Below are 15786 nucleotides of genomic sequence, written 5' to 3'. Positions count from 1 at the left end.
ATTAATTTGTGAAAGTTATTAATAGTTCCAAAGCAAGGCTGATATCGAAATAATCTTGTGGCAAGGAGAGTTTGAATTTTTTAAAAATGCAGCCCCATTTTAATGAAGACCAAATCTTTTCAAAGTGAATTTTTAAAAATACACAAAAATAATTTGAATTTTTTTGGTTCCTTATGGGATTGTGACACACCACAAATTTGTCATCACAACCAAACTAGCAAGCATGCATTCATACTCCTGCTACAAACCAGGATTGTAAACCAGGTTAGATCCTGGCTTTCAAAGACTGACAAACTTGGTATATGGTGTTCTACAAGCTGGGGATATTTTTTATTACTCAGTGCACAGGGGGAGGAGGGAGTACCCAAACCTGAGGTTCCTGCCAGGATTACTGTCATACTTCCAACAACTAGGCAAGCCTAAAGTAATTCTTTGAATTTTGGCCAAAGAGGAGGAAAACTCTCTAGCAGAGATATATTTTCATTAGAATAAGACTGGCCTCATTGAGCTGGTAAACAGTTTCATGGGTCAAAGAAATCCATGTTCAGCTTCCTCTTCATCCATTAAAATAACTTTACTAAATGAGCTTGAGTGTTGCCATCTCTCAACCCCAGCTATGCAAAGTAACCCATTTCACAGGATTATGACAAAAACTAGCAAGGTGAAGAATTAGCTTCTTGTGCATGCTTGTCTAGGAAGAAGCCCACATTAAATACAGCAGGGCTTATGGTTGAATAGATATATACTTGAGTGGGCTGCAAACCACTTGGTTCAGTGTAAATTCTGCATTGCAGCAGCAGCGAGCGCAGTTCATTAGTCTAAAAAGCTTCTTTTTGTTTGGGTTTCTCAAAGCAATGCATTAAGAACAAGAGATCTGCAATCAGTAACTCCCTTGGATTTCATGTAGGAATTTACAAAGTTAATGGTGATTAAGTACTTTAATATGAGAAAATACTTTACAATTATGATCTGTACCCAATGGGTACCCATTCACCACTTTCCAGAAACTTGGTTTCTATATTAATTCTTATGAACTCAACTTTGTAGAATAGTAATGTCTTACATGCCCAAGAAATATATTCATATAGAACTTTCTCTGCTGGAGTTTTGCAGTTTTCCTTGACTACTACATTATTATTGTAACACACAGTTGAGGAAACTTTGGACTATCATCAGAAAAGAAAGATCCACCATGAAGAAGGCATTATGTGTTTAGCATATTTTAAAGAATGCATATCTATAGCATATCTCAATACCTTTCTTTGCCAGAAAGCCTTTGGCACAAATTTATTCCCAATATTCTACTGTACCCTAATGTAAATAAGCCTAAAGTATGCAATAACTCATATAAGCCTAAGTATGCAACGATGTTCAGGAGGGGTGGATGGCACTAAAAAGGGAGGTCTTGGAGGCACAAGCCTTGATGATACTGCTAGTTAGCAAGGCTGGGAGGCAAAGGAGAGCGCTGTTATGGATGAAAGGAGAAGTGGTTAGAGGCATTAGGTGTAAAAATGGTGGTTAGAGGCATTAGGTATTTAATAAACCCCCACAGGAAATGGGCACTGGGGCAAGTAGACAAAAGGGTATACCAGGAGAAGGAGGCTCGTTGCACAAGGATTCTTAGCAAGGCTAAGGGTGATTATGAGCTGAAACTTGCAAAGAATATCAGGAGCAACAAAAAGGCTTCTATCAAAATGTAAATAGCAAGAGGGAGGGAAGACAGGTAGTGGGGCTGTTTATTAAGGAGGAAGGGGACTCAGTGACTGATATGAGGGAACAGGCACAGATGCTAAATGACTATTTTGCCTCTGTGTTCTCCCCAAAGTAGGGTGGGGGAGATCCACTTGGGGGATCAGATGACGCCAGGGATTTAGGGGCACAGATTAGAGTCACTCCTCTCTAGGAGTTGGGGAGCTCCTCAGGACACTGGATGTCACAAAGGCACCAGGCCCTGATGGGTTTATTTATTTATTTGGGTTTTTCTAACCCGTCCAATCCCTATATGTCTCTAAATGGCTTACAACAAAGTTCAATAAATACAATGGTACAAAAACATCATTGTAACAACCCAAACAATAACAATACAATAATGGGTTACACCTGTGGAAGTTGACAGGGGTACTCTAATTTCTGCTGGCCTCCATTTCTGACGCCTGGTGGCAAATGGTTAAGGTTCCAGAGGACTGGAGGGTGGCATCAGTGGTCCCAACCTTCAAAAAGGGCAGTAAGAAGGAATATGGGAAATTACAGGCTGGTTAGCCTTATGCCCATTCTGGGAAAGACAATGGAAATGCTCACAATGGGAAATGTTCTGGGATCTCTAGATAGGAAAGGGAGGTTGGTGGCCATGCAACACGGCTTCCGCAAAAACAAGTCCTGCCAGACGAACCTTGTGGAATTCTATGACAAGGTTTTGAGGTGGCTAGATGGAGGGGTTCATGGACCAAAAGCAGAGAGTAATTATTAGTGGGGAATCACTGGAATGGTGGTTGGTGACGAGCAGGGTCCCCCAGGGCTCTGTCCTGGGACCGATCCTGTTCAATCTTTTCATTAATGTCCTAGAAGAGGGGGTGACAGGTCTGCAGATCAAATTTGCAGATGATACTAAAATGGGGGCGGTGGCTACAACCAGGGAGCAGGTACTCTGGATCCAAAAGGATCTAGACAGACCATGGTAGTGAGCCTGGGGCAACAGGATGAGCAGCACTGGTGAAAAGGATCTCAGGGTGCTGGTTGACTGCAGGCTAAACGTGAGTCAGTAGTGTGACATGGGTGGTCAAAAGGGTGAGCACCACCCTAGGATGCGTATCCAGAAATGTGGCTTCTAGAGCAAGAGAGGTATTACTGCCACCCTGATGTGCCCATAGCTGTAGTGTGTTCAATTCTGGACCCCTCATTACAAGAGGGATATAGCAAGGTTGCAATTGGTGAAGTAAAGGATGGGCCACAAGGATGGTAGCTGGTTTGCAGGGTAAGTCATATGAGGAGAGACTGAGGAAACTGGGTCTTTTCAGCCTTGAGAAAAGGAGACTCAGAGGGGACCTGTTAGCAACATACAGGTATGTGAGGGGGTGTCACGTAGAGGTGGGTCATGACCTTTTTCCCCCTGTGATGGAGGGCAGGATACATTCCAATGGAGCAAAGCTCAGGGAACCAAGAATCAAGGTGGATGCCAGGAAGTACTTCCTGATGGTTAGGACCCCTAGGGTATGGAATGGGCTTCCACAGCAGGTGGCTGAAGCTCCATCAGTGAGGGTGTTTAAGGATAGGCTGGACATGCACATGGTAGGCATGTCATGAGTGGAACTGGCTGGAGCCAGGGGACAGACTAGATGGCTCGGGAGCTGCCTTCTGCCTTGCCCCGTTTCTATGTTTCTATATTCTTCTCTACTTAACCCTGCCTCTATTTTACTCACGTCCTTCATTGACTGGATTCACACAACATGACAATCCACTGTGGGTAAATAGCCAGGGTTGCTTGTTGTGACATTTGAACCCAGACCACTTCCAAAAGGGTGGCTGATTTTCAGGCAAAAAGCCACCCTGACAACCCATAACTTTTTCTAGGGAATGTGTGACCTACAATGATTCCTCACATTATTTGAACCCAGGATATTTATTCCATTGTGGATTAAAAGGTTTAGCTAGTGAATAGCTTGACAAGAGCTGCAAAACACCCCATCTTTCTTGGCAATCTCACCCCTCTCTTACCACTGAAATGCCCTTCCACTGATTCACTGGTTTGTCACTGGTTTGCCTTGACTTTTATTTTTGTGTTATGTATATTCACCAACATTTTTCCCTTTATATTCAGAATTTCAAAAAAGTGCAACTGGGATCATTTTAAAACCCTTTTAGCCGCAGAAACCTGAGCAATGTTTGTGATTTTATGTTAGTTTTTTCTGATCTTTCATAGGTGTGCAAGTGCACACTTATAGCTGCCCAATATTTGTAGTCTTGCCTTAATAATGTCCTTATAAGCCATAGCTTTCAAACAGAATTGGAGCAGGTAACAGATCTACAGGGCAAGACTGAATACAGACTAATTTGCACATAGCTGTCAACTATCAATGCTTCGCTGTCAACTGAAATGCAAAGGGGAAAATAAAGGGAAAAAGTAAAGGTGCACAGTAGGTGCACCAAAACTGGGTGGCAGCAAAGCAGCAATGTTATTTTCTAGCTTTATGTGTTGCACTGACAGTTCCCAGCTCCCTGCACCTTTTCAACACTCCCCTAAGTCTCCAGCTGTTCCAGAAGGAGAGTTATTAATTACCACCACCCACTTGAAGTTTCCTTTTCAGAGCACTTATTGCTACAGTTACTGAGGTTCCTGCCAGATCTTTAGGGACTAGGAAATAGATGCAAATGTAATTGCTGCCAAGCAAATAGAGTTACTGCAGGTGTGCAAATTTCACCTCCATTTCATTCAAGCCATTGCGTTTGTGTCTATTTCCCAATCCAAAAAAGAGTGCAGTTTTTAGAACTTTCAGGGAACCACAGTAACAGTAAGTGCTCCAAAAAGGGAAATAGTATCTCCCCCGACCCCACAAGTAACTCAGGGAAGTGTTCAAATGGTAGAACAGAGTTAGACTGGTCGGTTCAACACTTAAAATCCAGAGGATTACATTGCTACAGGGGTGATACTGTCTTTGCCACCCCATTTTGTTGCATTTATTTTCACCACTTTTCTACTTTACTTTTCAGCTGTGAGCTTGCAACTATGTGCAAATTAGATTATGTGCAGTCTCTTATTGTCAGCTTCTATGCATGTTACCTATCCCACTTTGCTGGTCTTTTTGACAGCTGAAATTTACAAGGTAATTTAGACAAGGTAACTAGACGAGCCTACACATCTCAGACATCCATAAGTGCACACTTGTGCACCTGCACATAATTTCAACAAAAAACAGACACAAATACACCATTAGGCTGGGAAGGTCTGCCACTAGTGACTGAAGAAGTTACTGCATATTGACAGGAGAGGCCAAACTGAGACTTGAGAGCTACATGAAGCTCTTTGGGTTTATTTTGTGGCTCACTGCTTGCTTTCTGGGACACCTGCCGGAACCTACTTGCCACTTGCTCCCTGCCTGCCACTGCTGCTACCCATGGGTGCCCATTTGCAGCTGTTAAACACCTGACATTTACCATATGTGGCTCTTCTGTCGAGCGAGTCTGGCCACTCCTGCCCAGATATGATGCCCAAATATCATATGGACATATTTAAATTAATGCAATGTAAAAACAAAATACCTCTGAAGTGCACACCCCTAGGGTTGCTTTAGTATGTATAAGAAGTCTTATGCGTCTAGGTTATGGTCTTGCTGCTTTGGTGACAATGGATGGACAGACAGGCAAGCACTCTCACTAGTTATTTTTTACACGAAACAAATAAAATACAACATATGTAATGGACACAGAGCTGACTTATATTAGACCTACAGTTTGGAGAAAGTGAAGAAAAAAATGGAAAGGTTTAGGAGAAATTCTAATTCCATCCCTATCCTCCATTGTGGTCCAACATGAAAAACTTGGAAATTGGGGAATGAACTCCCCACTGAAGCTTGCCTGGGCCAACTTTGGCATCCTTTTGGCACCAGGTTAAGACTGTCTTCTTTTGTAGGGCATTTAATTAGTTTATTAGGACTTTGTTAGCTGCCTAAACAGATTGTCCAATTAATTCACAGAGGTATTGTACATTTTATATGCATTTTAATTTGGCTTTAATTTGGCCACAGAAAAAAGGGAAAGAAGTTAATATGTTCAGGCAATGCGTAGACTTGAAGGTTTTTTTAAAAAAAAATTCAATATCCAACCCCCCCACTCTTGAAAATGGAAAAAGTTCAGTAGATCAGCACAGACCAGTTCACACAACATGGAAGATTATAATAGGTTAAGTAACCCATGATTAACACCAGCATGTCCAGGGCAGGTGAAGCTACCAGATACAGTCTCTGACTGGGTTATTCAAGGGTTGTGTCATGTTTTGTGAAACTGGCCGTCAAGGGCTGAAACCCACACTTAACCCAACTACTAACTGAGGATTAAGTTTGGGTTGTTTAACACTCAGTGAATCCATGTCTAGATCACATAACACATCCCCATGGGAACAGAGCACACACTACAGCTAATTATGGATTAATTAAATCATAATAACCTGTCATATTATATGAACTGGGTACAGTCAATATGGAAGAAATAGGAGAGGGAAGAAGTAGAAAGAGGACACTGGCATAATCCTCCCTCTGCAGGAAAGAAGGCTTCACTGTTCTGGACAGTCATCCCATCTGGGAAGGGGAAAATAGTAAGGGGCTGGTCAGGAGGCTGACAGTCAGCCTGCTAAGAACATAAAAAGACCTTTGCTGGATAAGACCAATGGCTGATTTAGTTCCACATTCTGTTCTCATTGCAGCTATCTGGCCACAAGCAGGACATGAACAAAATAGAACTTTCTTGCTTATGTTTCCTAGCGCCTAGTACTGACAGGCATACTGCATTTGATACAGGAGGGAAAGTACAGCCAGCATGATGAAGAGTCATTGATAGTTTTTATTCTCCATGAATTTGTCTCATCCAATGTTTAAAGCCATCTAAACTGGCAGTTATTACTATATCTTGCAGTAGCAAATCTCATAGTTTAACTATGTCTTGTCTGAAGAAATCTTTCCTTGTATACATCCTAGATTTCCAACCATTCTGCTTCATGGAATGACCCGTTTCTAGTATTACAAGAGGAGGAGAAAAGGTTTCCCTATCCACTTTCTCCATACTATGCATGATTTTAAACAGTTCTATTATGTCCTCATTTACTCAGTTTTTTTTCCTAAGGAAAGACTCCAAATGCTATAATCATTTCTCATAAGCAAACTGCTCCAGTCCTTGCTCATTTTGGTTGTCATCTGTGCCTTCACAAGCTCCCCACCCTGCACTCTCACTTTGGTCTGTTTTGCATGATCAACTCGGCTTAATAACCCATGGGCTATTTTGATTGCGGATAGTTTGCTAACCACAGGTGCAACCTAGTCCATACATGACCAAAAGATGCAGCAACTGTTTACCATAGCTTGATTACTTACAGTGGTTACTGGCACATGCCACAACCTTCCATGGCTTAAATGGGTCACATTGGGTTCCAGCAATCATGCAACCAGTCCACTGTGTTAGGGGAACTTACTTGTTTAGTCCATATATCCAAGTCCCTTCCAAATGGAAGAACAGAAGGTTGAAACCTTTAAAGATCCTATTACTAGCAGCTACTGAACTTAATACATGTGTCTTTGATTCTCTCCCTTGCTTTTTCCACAGCATTGCCCAAGCAGACACTTCATTCTGGAATGACCATATCAAAGACCTTTCAATGCATACCAAGTGCTTGTCCCTTGTACAGCAGTTAGGATGAGAACAGACACGACTTCTATAGCAAAACCAGGACTTCCTGCTGATGACATGATGCCATAGTTCAGATGATTTAGTCAGACTACATTCCAGAATTTTTCTGGGGCCTGGAAACATACTTTCCCTTTCTTTTTAAAAACAAACAAACACATTTCCAATAGCCACCTGTGTTTTGCGAGACAGTTCTGCATTGTATTAAGAAATCTAAAGATGGCTCTAGCATTCAAAATGTCCATCCTGTCAATCAACATTGTTGCATTTCATTTTCCAGGAGGTAAATGCATTCTCTTTAAACATTTGTTTGCCTTGCCCATTTTACAAGATGGCAACCTCATAAAACGACTTTCTATTGCAAAACAGAATGTGAATTTCTACAAGACCACAAGCACACAGCTAGAGACCAAATGAGGAATAACCTAGGTACAATAACATGCATTGATATACTATCTTTCTGAATGAATTATAGACATGGGATTCATGTATTTTCTCATCAGGTTCAACAAGAAATGCAAACATAATAGCTTTGCACATTTTAATTTAACTGCATATTTTAAAGTGTGGCTTAAAATTTGTAACAGATGCATTCCCTAAAATAGTTTTCCTGATTATCTACATAGATTAAAAGAATTCCACAAAACATTAAGCCATAGCTTCCCTTCCTCCAGTGGGAGGATTTCTTCCATCTAACGAAAATGATTGTTCAGGTGAAACCCTAAGGCTCTGAAACCTATGCAAGAAGTGTTCAAATGTGGCCATATGTGCTCCTCGCATTTACTTGGAGAGTTATAAAAAGCATTGGATCCAGACTAAATTCCATTGAAAGTAATGTGAAAGATTATGACAAAGTTAAGTAAGTTTGGTGGAAATTAAGTCCAATGAACTTAGTCAGGATCCAACCAAGTATACTTATGGCACAAAGGATGACCAGAATGTTCCTAGGTATCCAAGTATTTATTATTAGAATTTATTGATTTATGAAAAGCCCTAGGGCATGGTTTAGCCAAAGTTTAGTTAAGAACTTTGAAATCCCAATATTTTCAGTGAAAAGTCTGCAGCCCTATCCTATGCATGTTTATCTAGAATTAAGTCGCATTGAATTCAAAATAATTTCTTAGTAAGTGTCCCTAGGACTATGGCCTAAAATGTTGCTGAAAACAGTGAAATTCTTAACTTTGACTGACATGCATTCATGGCTTATAATCATTCTATCAAAACAATTACCTATATTGCTTCTCTAGATTATATACAGTTCCATTCTAATCGGCTTGAAGGCATCCCAGGTCACAAGATGAATCTCAAAAGAAAAAAAAATGAGAAAATTATTTACAAAAAGCAAAGAAATAAAATAAAAAAGCATAAAGGTACAGAACTGAGACATTTTCAAGAGCCTTAACTAAAGCTGCTGAATAGTTTTGCTATTATTGTATCTGTACAGGGACTATACAATACAAATTCTTGTAGTACCTTAAAGACTTAACATTTTTTTCCGGGCATAAGCTTTTGCAGACTCTTTATCAGATGTATCTTATTTCAGAATAAATTTGTTAGGCTTAAGAAGCCATAAGACTCTGTTATTTTTGCTGCAACATATTAACACAGCTTACTCCTCAGGAAACTGGCTACCCTTGAGGGATTTTGTTTTTCAGATGTGACATTTTGATTTTGGTTCATGAGTAATATCAGATCATGAATACTTTGCATTCATACGCTCTTTTACCTTTCGCTTTGTAATCAGTGGTTGCTTTGATGAAACCACAGCTTACTGTTAGCATCCAAACTAGCAACCTTATTTCTATGATCCCTCTGAACCAGAACTGCAGATCACTTCCTCCCCACTCACCCATGAAAATAGAAGTAACTGATTAATCCAGAGCACAAGAAGAGAGGGGGATAAGGTAGTTTCTTAGTTCCTATACCAGAACAAACTATTTTTGTCCATCTAGCATAATATTATCTACTGACTCTGAACAGCTTGTTAGGGTTTTGGGGCAAGATCTTTCTCAGCACCTGCTGATTGTTTTTTAACTACCAAGAACTGAACCTTAAAACTGCTTCATCCAGAGTGGTACTGCCCCTAATAATCAAAATATATTAGATGGGTGGGAATGGGAAAGAGTCAACTTGTATCAAAATGTTTCTGCCTTGTTGTTTGGAACCAATTTTCACTCACCACAGGAGACTAGGCGAAAAGCTATTTCCCAGCATACTTTATGCATCAAGTCACTGATTCTAAAACTGTTTTATCTGGCATTGACCCATAGTTCTTGTTCCTGACTCAGAACTTGAATCTTAAAGCTGAGTCAGATTTTATTTTCTAGTAGACACTGAATGCCTGCATTGTTATTCTACTTACTAAAATTACATTATTTGAATAATATATTTATACTACACAAATGTCTATTTGTCTAGTATACAAATCATTATTTATATAGCATATCTATGCTCACACCCATGTGCCTAAATGGTATGCCCTGTCCCTGAGTGCACGTGGAATCTCTATATCTGCATGCATCTTTCATGCATTTACCTTTTAGCTTACAAAAATCAAGCAATTTTCACCAGCTTGAAAACAACTATTCACTTGGGTCTCTGCGGCAGGTGAGAATTATCTCCAAGCAACTGAGCAGGGAAGCTTTGCAAAACAAAAAGTGATTGCTCTTTTATGCCATGAAAGGATAGAAATACATGCAGGCACTTAGACAAGTGCAGATGTTATGGACTAGTTTATGTTGATTTTTATGTTACATTTTGTTATAATTTATTTATATTGATATTTGTATTTTATTATGTAAGCCATCCTGAGGCTTTTGCAATAGGATGGCATATAAATATCACAAATAATAAATAGTTACCTTTATTGTCATTTCCATAGCTGCAGTACCCATTAAAAACTACCTAACATCTAAGCAGCTTTAAAAAATCATGTTAAACCTTCAATCCAAATATTTTCTATAACAATCAACAGGGTCCAAATAATACTTATGTGTTTAATGCAAACTCCAGGCAAATCAATGTATTACCTGTTCTATGACATGGATGCAAACATATTTTCACTAATCCTATAAGAATTTATTTAGACTGTGCTCATTCTTTTTGTTACCTACAGCTTATGTAAAGATCACTCCAAATAACTAGTTGTTTCACATAACTCTCTCAATTTAAGAAGAGACAAATAATCAAGCATTTTAGACTTCATGATGCAAACAATATTTACTTAAAAGCAGGTTTCAAGAAAATTGACATCAGTGGAATTGAAAGAAACTTTAATACTATAAAAATTTTAAAATGTGCTCTATCTGAAGCTGCCCTTGAAGATGGTCTGGAAACTTCAACTTCTATAGAGCAGCGTAATGCAGCTGCTGATACAACAGGACCATGCACCTGTGTGACACTAATAATTTACCATCTTCACTGGCTACTAGTTGAGTTCTGGGCCCAATTCAAGGTGCTAGTTTATAAACAAGGTGCTTGTATAGAAAACCCTACACAGCTTGGTACCAGGATACTCGAAGGACCGCCTGCTCCCATATGTACCTACCTGGCCCCTAAGATCTGTCTTGGAGGCCATTCTGAAAGAGCCATCCTCCAAGGAAGTGAGGAAGATGGTTAATAGAAAAGGGGCCTTCTCAATAGTTCTACCCTATTTGTAGAACAGCCTCCACAACAGCCTGATGCTTTCACTACAATCTTTTCGAAGCTAAGTGAGAATAGTTTTATTTTCTAGGCATTTTAATGATTGATTTTATTTGAATAATTTCTAAGTTTGTTAATAGGAATAGTTTTAAATTAATGGGCCTTCAGGTGTGAGCAAACAATGTCAACCCAAGGTAAACATCCACAGAAACATACCTCCACACCCCTCAAAATACTAAGTCTAGTTTACCCAATTTTAGAAACAAAACAAATTTTGCTATTGTAGTAGAACAGTCAGAAAGCCAAACAGATTCAGTTTAATCACCTTGCTGTGAATATTATGGTTGGTTAAAACAGCCTTCCTCAACATAGTCCCAGATCTTTTGAACTTCAGCCTCCATAAGCCTCAGCCTGTATGGCCAATGGTCAGGAATGCTGGGAGTTGCAGTCAAAAACATCTGGAAGGCAGATTAAATGGCTGGATTTCTCCCATACAGCACATGCTTATAAGCAAAACTGAGGTTATACCTGGGGTGTGCTTCAATGAATGTTAGTTATAAATAAAACAACTTTATTTCAGTCCTTTTCCTCAACCTGGCACTCTTCAAATGTTTTAAATTACAACTTCCAGCATTCTTGACCACTGGCCAGGCTGGCAGAGGCTGACACAATCTTAAATCCAAAACTTTTGGGGGACACTAGGATGGGGGTAGCTGTACTAGTCTCTAGGGTATGATCTTGTATATGTGGAATGAGTCACGAAGCTTGAGTAAAAGCATGTAACTAGTTGAGCAACCTGCCGCTCTCCAGATTGAAAATTTGGACCTGACATCAAAACCTTCATTGAATTCTTCCTGAGGTTGTCTAAAGCAAAGTTATACCCCACTACAAAGTTATGTTTAATGAGCAAGCTAAATATCTTATCTCAGCAAGCCATTTCAGACTAGGATTAATTAAGCCAAACATGGTTTTAGTGCACAGAGCCAGAGTAGCTTTCTTGTTTACAATATCCCTGTAGCAGAATTACTCATATATATCTGCCTCTCCTACACCAATAGAGAACATCCTTGAAAAAGTGTATCAAAAATGTACCCTGCAGTTTCTGTGTTTTCTTTTGTATGTTTCCCCAAAATACACTTATGTTCAAAGGAAGAAATATAAAACCCCTTTAGGCTGCACCTAATCTCTTCACACAGTTCATGAACAGCCATGGGAATTTTCTAATTTCCCTAATGATGCATCACATTCACTTCCCCAGATCAGATGACTTGTTTACCCAACAGATAGCTGCCTTGGGTTATAAATATTACAGATCCCTTTGAACTTAGCAAATCTGGACAGACTCATACTACACCTTCAGTGGGGCATGGAAATGGGTGGTATGAGGGTTCACATCTCTTGACAGCAATGAAACCTTTCCTAATACCTGCTAAGCTCTTCAGTACTACCATTAAAACCTTAATTTTATGGGGCAAGGAGAAAGGTAAGGATTATTTCATGTTACAATTGTGAACAGTAGTGTACACCTCTCAACTTCTCCTTCTATAAGTACAGGATTTGTGCAAGACTTTTGCTCTATTCAGAATAACTACCTCATTACTTCTGTACTGACAACCCAGAGTGCCTTAAACTCGAAAGAGTGGAAATTTCAATTAATCTGATGAAATGTCATGCTGTCTTCTGAGGAACATAAATAATTTAAGTGGGTTTGAATCCCATCTTCACTCACAAGCCAGCCCTGAAAGGGTGGCTACACGCCCAGATTGCAAGCGGTGAAAGGATGGCAAGGGGCAGATTAATCTGCACTAATTTAGGTATGCACCTCCAGCGCCTTTTGGAACCTGGCGTTGCGAATAAAAGCACTTTGCGCATGTTCAAGAGCTTCCCCCCTTTTCTTTTTACTTCACATCAACTCCCGGAGTTCATCATTCCCCCACCCCTTTCCCGAAGGGATAGGGAGAAAAACTGCTTGAGGGGCTGAAATACAATCCTAACGCACACAGAAGAGACCGTCTCCGTCTCTTCTTCTACCTCCCCCGGGAATTCACCACTGAAAGGCAGAAGACGCCTTTGATACAGCCGCTCCCCTCAGCACAAGACACGAGTGCCGGAGCTGAGGAGGACGGCTCCCTGCTGATGCTCCTACCCAGCCCAGCCCTGTTTCTCACCTCGCTGCTGGCCCCAGGGAAGGGAAGGGAAGGAGGCTCTGGTCCCGTCCCGCCCGGGGAGAAAACAGAGATGCGGGCACCCCCTTCCCGGCCCCGAGACTGCTGCGGCGCCTCCCAGCTCCACAACAAAGCCCCCTCCTCTTCGCGAACCTGGACCACGCCCCCTCGCTCTCACGACACGCCTACGGAGGCGGGGCGAGAGATCCGCGCCACCGCCGCTTCGGAAAAGAAAGAGCGGTGGCCCCACCCCGCCTGGAACTGCAGCCGGCCAACCACCGAGCTGCTCTGCTTCCTTCTCTCCCCCGCCCTCACCCTTCTCCCAGTGCCACATGCAACGTTGCTGGGGCAATACTGGCTGAGGAGGCTTTCCAAGCCGGAAAGTGGGACGGGGACGTGACGGCTCTGGCCGTCTCGCGCTTTCCAACCGCCCGCAGGCGCTCGCGGCGAGGGAGGGAGGAAGGGAAGGAAGGAGCGGAGCGTTTACTTCCGTGGGCTTTAAGGAAGCGGCCATGGAAGCAGCCTGGGGGGCTGGCGGAGGGCGCGGCCGGGCAATTCCAGAGGCGGACGACTTTGTTCTCCGTTGCTGGCGGCGCTTTGGCGCTTGCAGATTGGAGTCGCCACGGAGAGGTTTCAAGTGTCTATAAAAGACACTACTATCAATATTAACCTCATTGTTCAAAGGTCTCACTTCGAGCCGTATTTAAAGGCTTATCCCCGGGACCTGATTCGTAAACTAGCTCTTCATGCTCTAGATCAGGGCTAGAAACTCATACCCAGATGTCTGAGACTGCAACGCTCATGGTTGTTGGGGTTTAAGGGAGCTGTAGTCCATAAAATTGGAGGGCCTAAGCTTTCCTACTCTTATCCCAAATTAATAATGATGGTGCTTCTGAATATGTGAAGAACACTTTTCTGTCACAGTGATCAACAAACCTATCAACCTCCTGCAAAATGTTGGAGTTTGGGGTTAGAGTTCCCCCTTCATGTTACAAGCCAAGCAATCCTATAAAAATTTTATAAGAAGTAAGCTCCATTTAGTTCACCCTGTAAATAAGTATAGAATCTACACTCTGTGCAGAAATCAAACTTTAAAAAGTAATTAATTTACTTAAAATGTCTATGTACTTAGCTGTAATGGGGAATCCTTGTTAGAAGTCTCAGCTAAACAGGTCTGTGCAGATCATAGTTAACTCCCACAGTTTATCCTTTATCTAGCCACAGTCCGTTTCTATATCCCAGCCTACCAAATACTAAAAGGCATAGATCCAAAATCTCATGGTGCCACTGGGGCTAAAATATGTAGATCTGAGACATAGATATTTGAAATCTAGTGTTTAGGCAACCATCGCAACCCCATCAAAGTAAAAGAGATCTGGCCCTTTGTGATGTCCTTGTGATACAAAATTCTAGGCCTGTGACATGACTTTTTTTTTTTTTAAGAAAATCCCCAAAATGTCATCGCCTTGTCAGCTCACATTTCTATCCATCAGACAGACTCAGGCAGCAACTGTATACTCACCTATTGAAGAGTAAGCATTATTGAATTCAAAAGGGGCTTGCTTCTATAACCTATAGCCATGTATAGGATTGTGCTGTCGATGTTTCATAGATTCCTAGAATACTAAAGTTGGAAGGGCCCATGAAGGCCATTGGGTCCAACCCCCTGCTGTTGCAGGACACCATCCCCCTTAGATGGCTGTACATTTTTGTGGTGCAAAAATCATACTTCTATGTTTTAATTCCCAATTTTCAGATTTTTTTTCTCCAAGGAGTTCATCTTGATAAAAGAAATTACAAAAAGGAAGTGGGTGGAAAGAAAGGACAAATCAGTTTTTTAAGGCCAGAACAAGGTCATGAGCTACAAGTGGGCATTTAAATGCATGTTAAGTCAGGGTGAACTTCCTTTGTTGAGATTCTTGATTGAATGAGACTCTTAGTTATTTGCCAATGCATTGGGCCAGAGTCTGTTGGAGTCAGCATTCTTTCGGGCAACTTACATGAAACAAACATCTTTTCTGGCTCATGGGTGGGCTAGATTGGTCTTCTCTTTGCCCTGAGAAGAAGGGTATATGGCTTCCTAGTAGCCCTTGGTCTCTTAGGAGAGGGGCTCCTAACCTGGGCTGCCTGCATCCTCAGGTGTTGTGACAAAGAGGAAGGCTGTGTGGCGATTTGCCAAATACCCCGATAATTTGGCTATTTGCTTAATTTATATTTGATTTTATGCACTGAGTTAAAAGCTTATTTTTTAGGTGAATTTGTTCACCTGCAGTACTGTATGTGGTTCAAAAATTAGAAATTTGACTTCTTCATCTTCATATTACTTTTGTTGGGAATGTGAACATAAACATTTTCTAGGGGTCTGGGTTATAGAAAAGATTGGGAACCAGTGTCTTAGATGATGGCAGAAGCCACAATGCACTTCCCCTGTTACACAGGTCCTGATGGTGTTTCATAAACTTGATAGGCAGATGCTTCATATCCATCTAATTACAGTTCATGAGCAAACTGCACCATAATAAATAAATACATACAATCCAGTACTCCTGCAATGAAAACAAAGTTTTGTAAAGTACATTTGTGTCAAGCATAT

The 15786-nt window shown here is 41.1% G+C and overlaps 1 protein-coding gene across 2 annotated transcripts in view; it reads right to left on the bottom strand.

Moving 5' to 3' along the window:
- Positions 1-13270, bottom strand: part of KLHL5 (kelch like family member 5) — a 49448-nt gene extending 36178 nt beyond the window's left edge. For both annotated transcript variants that reach the window (XM_044418042.1, XM_044418041.1), the window contains exons 1-2: positions 13197-13270; positions 8617-8689 (exon numbers count right to left, since the gene is read on the bottom strand). The gene's annotated coding sequence lies outside the window, so the exon portion shown is untranslated. The remainder of the gene's footprint in view (positions 1-8616; positions 8690-13196) is intronic.
- Between the last annotated feature and the right edge of the window lie 2516 nt (positions 13271-15786).

Source organism: Varanus komodoensis, unplaced genomic scaffold (assembly GCF_004798865.1).
Source record: "Varanus komodoensis strain SLA01 unplaced genomic scaffold, ASM479886v1 scaffold9, whole genome shotgun sequence".
Lineage (NCBI taxonomy): Eukaryota > Metazoa > Chordata > Lepidosauria > Squamata > Varanidae > Varanus > Varanus komodoensis.
The sequence above is the reverse complement of the archived record's forward strand: the minus strand, read 5'-3'. Positions and strand labels throughout refer to the sequence as shown.